Raw genomic sequence first — 10,921 nt, forward strand, 5'->3', positions numbered from 1 at the left:
GATCAAAAGAAGCTTCACCACATACCACTTTCATACATTGATACTCCAGAATTTGGGTCAATAAGGAAAGGAAACCAGCAAAAGAACTTCCGAAACTTTTAAAATTTCATATAAGAAAAGGTAACAACTGTTAGCTTCAAATTGATTTTTATTTTGAAATAACAAAACATTAAATTATATAAATTTCATCAAAATTTTGAAAAAGATTTATTTAATATATGTTTTTAAGTTTTATTCTCTTGATACTAAATAAATAATATGATTTTTACAGATTAAACAAACATTTTTTTAAATTTTCTTATTTCTAAAATCAAAACTATCTTGAAACATGATTTATTTGAGCTTAAATGAAATCTAATTGTTGTTTTTAAAGCAAACTTTTTCATTTTGAATTTAATACAAATTTGATAATATTGATTTTAAAAAATAGATTAACTTAAAAAAATTATTTTACAAGAACAAAGTTTTTCAATATTGAACTTGTTTTATTTTTTTATATTAATTCACAAAGTTTTAATATTTGAATTGAAAATTCACTATAATTTGAATACAATGAATTAGATGATTAAGTTTATATGGATAAAAACCTTTTAAGTCTAGTTTTTAAATTTTTAAACATTTTTTTATTTGAAATTATAAAACTCAAAATATAATCAAATTAGTAACTAAAGTGCAAAACTGGAGACAACTAATAGTACTATTCATCCAAAATCTAGTTGACTCAATCGATTGGATACCAAAATTAATCGATCCCCTCAGCTGTAACGGTCAAAAATTAAGTGAAATTCAAGAATCAATCGATCTCCTTTCAAAACCAATCAATCCTTTCGTTTCAAACAAGCACCATCGACTAGTTTTGAAAGAGAAAATCATATGTTTTCATTTCCCAAGTTTCTCCAACAGTTAGTTCCTCAATTCCTTTACAAATTGAGCATTCCAACACACTAAGAAAGTTAAAAAAATAAGAAAGCAAGCACCAATAAGTCATATTTTCATTCTCTAAAAAAAATCAAAACTTTTAGAGCCAAAATTCCATATTTGTTGTATCCAAACCATCTTCATTGTATTAATTCATCAATATCCTTGTACTTTATTAGGCAAACACTTGACCTTTAAAAAGTGTTTTAGTTTGCATTTCAATTGAGTGATTTTGTAATCAAAAGGTAAAATATCCTCTTATATTTGTGAGATTATGAGATTGCTACTTAGTCTAGAAATTAAAGAGTTTTAAGTTGCTATCTAAGCCTTAGGAAAAAAATAGAGTTGTAATCTTTCTTCAATTAGTGAATTCAAGTCTTGGTGAAGACAACTAATAGAGAGAACGTTAGTGCCTTGAAAAGAAGGACTAAACATTTATAAATCTTTGCGTTGATTTCTCTATCCCTACACTTTTTACACTTATTGTTGTTTATATTTATTTCTAAGCTTATTAATTGTTGTTGTTTGCATCATATTTTTCATTAAAAAGCTCATTGTTTTAATTCTTCATTCAATTGTTTTGAAATCATTATTTAACAAGTATTTAGAGAAATCCAATTTACCTCCTCTTAAATCACTATCTCACCTAAAAATCTAACAAAAACATATAACATTAATTGTTCCCCCTTTCCTCCCGAAGAAAGCTTCATTTAGGTTGATGAAACCAAGACCAACTAAGCTCAGGTAAATAAGTTTGACACCAATACATACACAAATTTGTCCAACATATCAATATATGAAATTCCTAATATTTAAGATAGTTGGAGTTTCAATCTAACTTAAAAATTTCCAAGCAACCAACCAAAAATCAAAGAAAACACCAGCTTCATACAATAAAAGTAAGAATGTATGTGAGATAACCATATACTACACTTTTCCACCAAAGCTTCACTACAAGAGAATAGGTCTTTAGCAGCGTTTTTTTCATATTTAGAGACGTTTATAAACGTCGCTAAATGATTCACGGCATTTGCCAAAAACGTCGCTAAAAGCGTTAACTATACCTACATTGGAAAAAATAACGGCATTTTAGAAAAAAATGCCACTAACTTAACAATATTTTTATGCACAAAAGCTGTTAAATTACAAAAATTAGTAACATTTGTATAAGAAAAATTTTGTAATTTAATGACATTTATGCATAAAAACACCACTAAATTTAGTGACGTTTTTTAATACAAATGCTACTAAATTGGTAATTTAACAACGGTTTTTCAATAAAAAAACGTCGCTAAAGTAAGAAATTTACTTTTTTTTTTAATTTCTTTCAATATTTACTATTATAATTAAATAAAAAATTATTGAAAGAAATAAAAATGAATTTAAATTTCATAAACTAAATATTATAAATATTTAAATATTTAAATACAAAACCCAATTTTTTTATTTCCAAACATAGTAACATACACATTTAAAGATTACCTGGCATGAGAAAGCAAAGAACGTTATTATTGAATGAACAATCATACATTGTACAAGCCTTTCACATGAACAAGTGTATAGAAACGAAATGAGAACAAATAAATTTGCCATTGACGAGTTACATGTAATCTTACAGGTCTCAAGAGACAGCATACTACAGAAAAAAGAGAGCTTCCTAAAACATTTTGGCTCAAATTTTGAGCAAAAAAATTGTAACGTATGGGGACTTTTTGGCTCATTATCTATTAATGATATGCAAATTCTATTTCTACATGATAAGCTAGCTAGTGCATTCTAACAAATTGTAAAACCGAAGGATGGATCATTTCTTTTCAACAATCGCAAAACTTGCAATGAACAGACATAAATGCCACCTTAAATATATCTGTCCCTGTATAAGCATCAACAGCACTAAAGACGTCATCAAGAAGGTGGATGTCACACTCCTAGTAAATAGCTCTAGCTAGTTGTACTCGTTGCTTCTGGCCACCACTGAGGTTAATTCCACATTCTCCAATTTCAGTTTGATCACCAAACTCCATCATTTCCAAGTCTTTCTCCAAACAACAATCCCTTATAACCTCCTTATATTTCTCCCTGTTCATTGGCAAACCAAATACTATGTTCTCTTAAATTGTCTCATTCTGAATACAAGATGTTTGAGCTACATATGCGGTTGTCCCACACAGCTTAACCTGTCATGCAAGCAGCAACAATTGTATCTAACAATCATTCATTTTCTATTGCATTCTTATGATGATGTTGTTGCATCTTAAACAATCAATAAGTGAAACTTGACTTGAGATATCCAACTATCAGAAGACCACAAGGATAAATAAAGTGGTGGTCCATTAGTATTTCAAGATAAGTCCCAGAAGAAATTTTAAACAAATGAGAAAAAAAGCACAATTCACCAAGTCCCATATAAGAGCTAAACTTGGTCTACAAAAAATTGCATGAACAACCAACTAGCATTAAATGCAATCATTTTAATCAACAAAACCAAGCAAAATGCATATATAATGAAAGGGGAAAGACACAACTTCATTCTCAGGCTGCATACCTTCCCTGATATTTTGCGCATCTCACCAAGAACTGAAGCTAGGAGAGAAGACTTTTCAGATCCTGCAGTACCAACTATAGCGGCAAGCTGCCCTTTCTTGACCTTTAAAAAATTTCAAGGCCGCATACTACAAAAAGTCCCTATATGTTACAATTTTTCTTGCTCAAATTTTGATTAAGAAGACTTACTCAAAGTTGAACTAATAATACTCTCATTCAGCTATAGAAGAGCCCCCCTTCATACATGGCTTGGCATTTTATTTTTCTGGCTGGAACTCCAAGTGCTGGCAGCTCCATAGTTGCTATGTTCTTGGTTATTCATTCTTTGTTCTTTGTTTTCCTTTTGTTTTAAATTTATTTTAAGTTTCTTTTACATTCCTTGACTTGTTATTTAGCTCTACTTTAGTTCTTTTAAGCAAACATTTTCCAATGAAGCTTGCAATTTCAGTTTGTATTTAACACAATTTTTGAGTTTCCAAGTTTGATGTTAGCTACTGTTTAATTAATTTTCAATTTGATTTCAATTTCAACAAATCATAAGCTTCGAATATGTTGTTCCTCTATTTGTTAGCTTGAATTACAATGCTTCCTCTTGATCAAAAAGCTCTAATTGAGCTAGCAAATTTATTTTTTTTAAAAGCTGTTTCCAGAATGTTGTACTGTTTTCGGATTTTTTTTTTTTTGTTACTTTTCAAGTTCATTCGGTCTCAATTTGTATCAAGCTTTTTAGTATTTGTTCATCTATGAGTTATCTACGCTTCTATAAAATTTGAGAGCAAAATTCCATATATTTTGAGCTAGATCTAAGATTTAGCAGGAGCTGTTATGTTTTACAAGCTGAAATTCCAGATTCTGTTTTGTTACGGTTTTGGATAAATTTCAAGCACTAAATGATGTCCAATGCTCTTGAAAATTTATGTGCATGTTCACATATTAGTTAGGTACTTCCACAAAAAAATTTGGAGATCAAATACTATCAAATGAGAGTGGAAACCAAATTTTAATCAAATGCTGTCCAGAACCAGTTTCCAGATTTTAATGTTTGCTTTAGATTGTTGTTTCTTTGATTTTTCATGGCTGTTTGGGGGTTGATAAGGATGGTACAAGGTTGCTATTGGGTTCAGCATTCACCTAGAAAGCACCTTGTTACTTGAATAAAGTGTTTTATATTTTTGTTTGATTTATTTTCATGCTACTGCTTTACTACCCCATTAATTTTAGGTTTTAGTTTGCTTGTTCATTTATCTGAGTTTGGGTATTAATCTTCTTGTTATTTAATTTTCATGTTTCTTTAATTATAACGCCATTTACAGTCAATTAGCTAGCCAAACCACCACAATCATTATAAGAGTAGTGCACTGTGGATTTCTAGGTTGATTTACCCAGGTAAGAAATATAAAAGGAAACCTCAGGAATAATAGAGAACTGGTAACCTCTGAAATACAGTCAAGTATTTAAACTTAAAAAAAAAAAAAAAAAGACGTGGATCACTTGTAGTTTCCTATAGGAAGTGTTCAAATTAGAAAAATATAACATTTAATAGTTTAACATCAGACTGCATGTCAGTATACAATTAGTTTAAACATCAAAAGCATACAAAAACAAAATCTCACCTCTTTCATCGCGATTTTTATGACAACCACCATAAGAATCTGTCTTGATATTCGCCTTTTCAAGCTCAACAAGAGCTTCCAAATGAAAGTTGCGGGCACCATAGTTAGAAAAAAAAGCCCTGCAATGGCCTTCTCAATTGCATGAGCTTCCAAAATCAGTATAGTGTTCAACACGCTATCTTACCTAACGACCTTGCAAAGACCAAAAGACGACCCTGGTCGTTCTATCATTTGATTTGACCTCAAAAAAAAAAAAAAAGAAGAAATAGTGAAGAAACCTGCTCAGCACCAAAAACCCAGATGGGATCCTTGCCAAAATCCCTTGAATAAACCACCCAAAACTTCAATCCCGAACTTTTCAACACCATCAACCTCTACTCCACCAGAAGAATGTGATTTATAGAAAATCTCAGGCCATGAATCGAAAAGAGCAATGTTTTAAGCCATGTCAAGACAACCCAGAAACGCAATTTCATCCATGACCACAAGTAAACCGTGGAATTAAATATAAGAATGATCTAAGATAAACCAACCATCAGATTTCAAGGTTTGACAAAACAAATATCTCAATACAAGGAGATTGGGATCCAAAAGACGAAGCGAAAGAAAGAAGGAGAAAGGGATTTGAGAAAGAGAGAAGACAAGAGAGAGATTTGAGAAAGGGGAAAAGTTTGCATGAAAAAGAAGGGGCGGGGAATTTTGGGAAAATTTTGCAGCGTTTATTAAAATGAACACCATCAAATTTTGTAAGATATTGACATTTACGAAAGAAAAATGCCTCTAAACTATTTTATATAGCCGTGTTTTATGTATAAACTCGTTAATTTCTGTCTTTAATGGCATTTGTATTCTCAAACACCATTATTCGAAAATTTTATGGCATTTTGGTAAAAACTGCCGCGATCTTTATAAAAATATAAAAGTTAGCAACATTTATAAATAAAACACCGCTAAAAAACTGCTCCTAATTTCTTATTTTTTTCGTAGTGCTTCTAACCATTTCCCTATGTCTTAAAAGAACCTTTAAGACAAGGGTAGATCTATAAGAAAAAAAGCCAAAAAGTTTGCATCAGGATGCAGGGGAACTAGATAACATAATAGCATTAAAAATAAAGTTCTTTCTTCTAAGAGTGATTAAAACAGTGTCAATTTAGTCAAAATGGGCATGATATGTAGTATGTAAGTGATACAAAGTCCTATGCACTAGTCACTTTATTTATTCTAAGATGAAGCATATAAAGGCTAGATTGAGTTATAAAAGTCTGCATTAATCATATAAAGAGTGCACTAAACACTGAAACACCCAAAAAATCAAACAAAGTGGTCACTTTGGTATAATTCAGTTTTTACTATCAATAGTTTTTTTTCCTACTCTGTATGTACAGCAACAGTCAACCTATAGAATTTTTTTTTTATGAAAGTAGTTAAGAGAAATATGAATCCTTAAATTCAAACTCTTTTGTTATCAGATAATGCAATCTAATAACCATAATAAATCATCAAATATAAGATAATCAGATATTTTAACTTATAATGGGACATGCTTCAAAGATTGATATTTTCTAGTTAAACAATGTAAAACATACTTTTGTAAGACTTGTCATCCTACACAAACTTTGTTACACCAAATCAGTAAACTTCATGTCTATTAGGTTGACTAAGGATTTGCATTATTTGCTAACATAATTAAGCCTTTCAACACCAAAACTTGCAATAAACTGTGGTGAAATACATTTTTCCCTAAATCTCATGACAAATGAAGACCATGTTTGTTTTGCATCAACTATTTTTAATTACAAAAGCCCATCGGAATAAGATCAAGAAATAGACATGTTTCTATTGAACGAATAGAAATAGGGCAAAGAAGACATGCTTGGAGAAGCCAACGACGGCGTGATGACAAGGGTAGCAGCACGCCTGCGACGAGGGGGAAAACCGGTCCGACCGTGGTCGGGATTTGGGGTCGAGAGAGAGAGAGAGAAAAAAAGAGGGTTAGGGATTTGAAGGATTTGGGGTTGGGTCATATAAAAATGGAGAATTTTTGATTTAAGAGAAAATTAGGGTTTCACGAATCTGGGGTGTCAATTTTTTTTTTTTTTCCAACTGATCCATCGCTAATTGGTCACTTTTAATTTTTTTTTAAAAAAAACTTTTTTATTTGTAATTCATTCGTAAAATAATTACTGATAAAATTTTTTATCGATAATTTATGTAGACATTTGCGTCTAATTTTTATCTATGATTTATTGACGGATTTAATTTCATAATAATCCTTCAGTATTCCATCAACGATGATAAAATTTTTTTTATAATTTTATTTCGTAAGTATTTCATTGATAATCCATCTCCAAACTAACCCAATTTAAAAAAAAAAAAATTTATCGAATCTTGATTTTTATTTAAATACACTTATACTGGATCAATGTGAATCAAAAAAAATAAAATACGAATGTTTTATCATCCCTATTTTTATTGATTTTTTTACAAAACTTATTTAATAAAAAATATAAATAAATAAATAAGTTAAAAAATAGATTAAATATAAAATAAAATAAAAGTAGAGAATGAAAAAAAGGATGGGTGTCACATTTAAGTATTGTATATCTTTATATTTTAAAATGATAATCTTTTAGTCACGTTTTTTTTATTTTTATGAATTAAAAATATAGTAACAAATTATTGAAAAAAAAGAATATTAAGTGTTTGAAAAATATACATATAATTTTAAGAAATTCAAGAAAGATAAAATAGTTTTAAAAAATTAATGAAAGAAGTGTAATTATTTTTTAACTCCACTAAATAATATCTTTTGTTATATTATTACCACCTTGATTCCTGGATTATAAATAACAAGATATGAACGATTACGAGTACACGATGAATCTATCCAAAATTTTGACCCTATCTTCAACATAAAAGGTAAATTTAATAATTTAAAATATAATATAATGATACGATATAAAAATAATATAAATAAAAAATTTAAAAATAATAAAATTTAAAATTTTATAAAAATCATAAATATGTTGAATAAAATTAAAAAATTATATTTTATATTTTTATATCAATATAAATTATGATATGTAATTTTTATATAAAATAAAATATAAATATAATATTTTATATTATATAATAATATAAATTATTAAATTTAATAAAAATAAATAAAACGTCACCGTTAAGTTCAAAAAAAAAAAAGTCAACCCTACCTATCATTTTTGTTACTCAATTCATGATGCAACCCTATTAGCCTGAGCTTATTTGATTAAATCCAACACAAAAAAATCTTCTCGTCACCCGCAAAAATTTGATTCAATAGAATTTAAAATAGCATAATAAAAAGCGTGGATAAAATCGCATCACGAAAAAAGGTAAAAGGCATAGGACAAAGAATGAGGCGAATCACTTCTATTTTTCTTTATCTTTTATATAAATGCAGCATATTGGGATATACTATTAATACCGCGTCTCCGACGTCAATTGTTTTTTTTCACCTTTTTCTATTATATTATTCAGAAAAAATTTTTAACAGTGAGGCCCACTACTTTTATTCGTGGGACATACATTTTTTAACCGATTTGTTTTTTGTTTTTTAGATACTTTATATTATTTACTTTTTAATATATTTTTATTATAAAATTTTTTTTTTAATGAGGTCGATTGTGTTTTACCCATTTTTTAATTTTTAATATATTTTATATTTTATATTCAATGGGGCCCATCGTTTTTTAATGGGACCAACTTTTTTTTATTTTTTTATTTTTATAATTTATAAATTTTTTAAACAAGGATCCTTTTCTTATTATATTTCTATGAGATCGTTTTTATCATTATTTTTCTAAACTTTTTTTTGTCAAAATTATTTTTCTAAACCTTTTTAGTTGGTGCCACATGTCTTTTTTTATTTTTTTTTCGTTTTTTAATATTTAATAAATATTTTTTATTCTTTTAGTTTTAACCTATTTGATGCTAATTTTTTTTTAAAAAAAAGTAATTAATTTTTATATTTTTTTAAACCCACTTGATACGAAAAGTATATTATATTTCTTTTTCAGGTTTTATTTTTTTTTAATTTTTTATTGTTTCTTTTTTAGATATTTAATAAATAAATTTTTGAATTATTTGTAGTAACTCACTTGATGTAAAAAAATATGTTATCTGTCAAGTAATTTGATTCTTGTTTTTTTTTTTCCTTTTTTTAAACTTTATAAATTTTTTAAATTTTTTAATGTTAAACTCATTTGATTTATTACTAAAATTATCTTTTTTAGTTACTTTTTCTTTTGAATGAATTTCCATATATTCAGATCCAATATGTTCATTTTTAAATTTGGGATCAAATCAAGTTTTTTTTTTAAATCAAGGCTAGATCAAATGTCTTTTTGGGGTGTTCCACCTGTCCAAGTATATATAAATATATTTTATCATTTATTTATTTTATATGTATATATGTATTATATTAATAAAGTAATTATTTAAAGATAATTATTTAATACCTTAATTTAATAAATTCACATGTCATCTCATTTAGTTTTATTTTATTTTCTTTGTTTTTGCCATGTCTTTATCTTTTTTTATTTTTTTACTCTTTTTTAATTAGAGAAATTTTATAAAATATAAGTCAACGGATGTAAGAATGATAAAGCAACTAGTATACCATGATTTTCGATTTTTTTTTATCCAATATGTGCATCTTTTTAAAAAATTAAAATTAGGTCCAAATTTTTGTTTTTTTTTTTAAATTATAGTTGGGTCGGAAATGAATTTATAGTGTTTTTTCATGCCTTGAGTATATATAAAATTATATTTTAATTATTTATTTAAATTTAAATTTATATAATTCTATTAATAAAATTATTATTTAATGTATTAATTTAATAAAATACTATACAATTTATAGTTAAGATATAATCTATCTATTCATCCATTATATAAAATGAATTCATTTTATCTTTTACTTAACTCTCATTTAAAATGTTGATGTGACATTTTATTATTATTTTTTTTAAGTTTTCTTAGCCTTTTTAATTTTTTTATTTAGTTAAATCTTGGGAAAAAGTAATGGAGATATCCATGTAGCACTCCCATTTATTTTTCTTTCGTTTTGTTGTTATATAAATTTTACAACAAAATGTGCCAATAAATAAAGATAACAAAATAATTTGTATCTAATAAGTTTTGATTTAACCTAATCCGATAAAAGAGTGATTTTTGTAAAAAAATTAGGATTGAATTAGGGCAAATTAAATTTTTTAAAGAGAAACAAAATCAGGTGAAAATGGGTTAATGATGTTTTACCCCGACCTACTTCAGGTATATATAAAAGTATATATTTTAATATTTATAATATAAATATATAAAAATGTATATATTTTCTCTTCATATTTAATAAATAATTTTTTAGATTTATCGTAAAGTTCATTTGATATTATTCATTAAAAATATATTTTCTTTGTCTTTTTTTGGTTTTTCTTAATTACATAATTTTATTAAAAAAATGTCGAATGAGGTATCCATGTGGCATTTGGATTTGGTCTTTCTCCTTTCCTTTTTTAAGTTTTTAAAACTTTTTTAGTTTTTTTTAAATTAAAAAAAAATAAAAAGGGATCAATGTAAATGTCCATTGGAAATTCTATTTTGATTCCATTTTTTTTTTTTTTGCTTGGGTTTTTTTTTCTTTTTTTCTTTTAGATTTTTTTAAAAGGTTTTCTAATATAAATCTTGCAAATCCATCCTTACACTAAATCTTTTTATAAATCCATATTTACATTAAAAAGTTGCAAGATTTAAAAAGCAACTGAATGTCCATGTGGTACCTTCATTAACTTTTTTTTTAACCTTTTAGT

The 10,921-nt window shown here is 26.8% G+C and overlaps 1 long non-coding RNA gene across 1 annotated transcript; it reads right to left on the reverse strand.

Annotated features, from left to right (window-relative positions):
• Nucleotides 1–2,406: 2,406 nt before the first annotated feature.
• On the reverse strand, nucleotides 2,407–7,092 carry LOC149520016 (uncharacterized). The gene is made up of 4 exons (XR_016331435.1): nucleotides 5,354–7,092; nucleotides 5,076–5,267; nucleotides 3,464–3,603; nucleotides 2,407–3,095 (listed from the first exon to the last, which is right to left on the reverse strand). It is a non-coding gene; the product is annotated as an uncharacterized LOC149520016 (long non-coding RNA).
• Nucleotides 7,093–10,921: the final 3,829 nt, after the last annotated feature.

This window comes from Durio zibethinus, chromosome 2 (genome assembly GCF_047325235.1).
Source record: "Durio zibethinus cultivar Kanyao isolate XHJ-2024 chromosome 2, ASM4732523v1, whole genome shotgun sequence".
In the NCBI taxonomy this organism is placed as follows: Eukaryota; Viridiplantae; Streptophyta; class Magnoliopsida; order Malvales; family Malvaceae; genus Durio; species Durio zibethinus.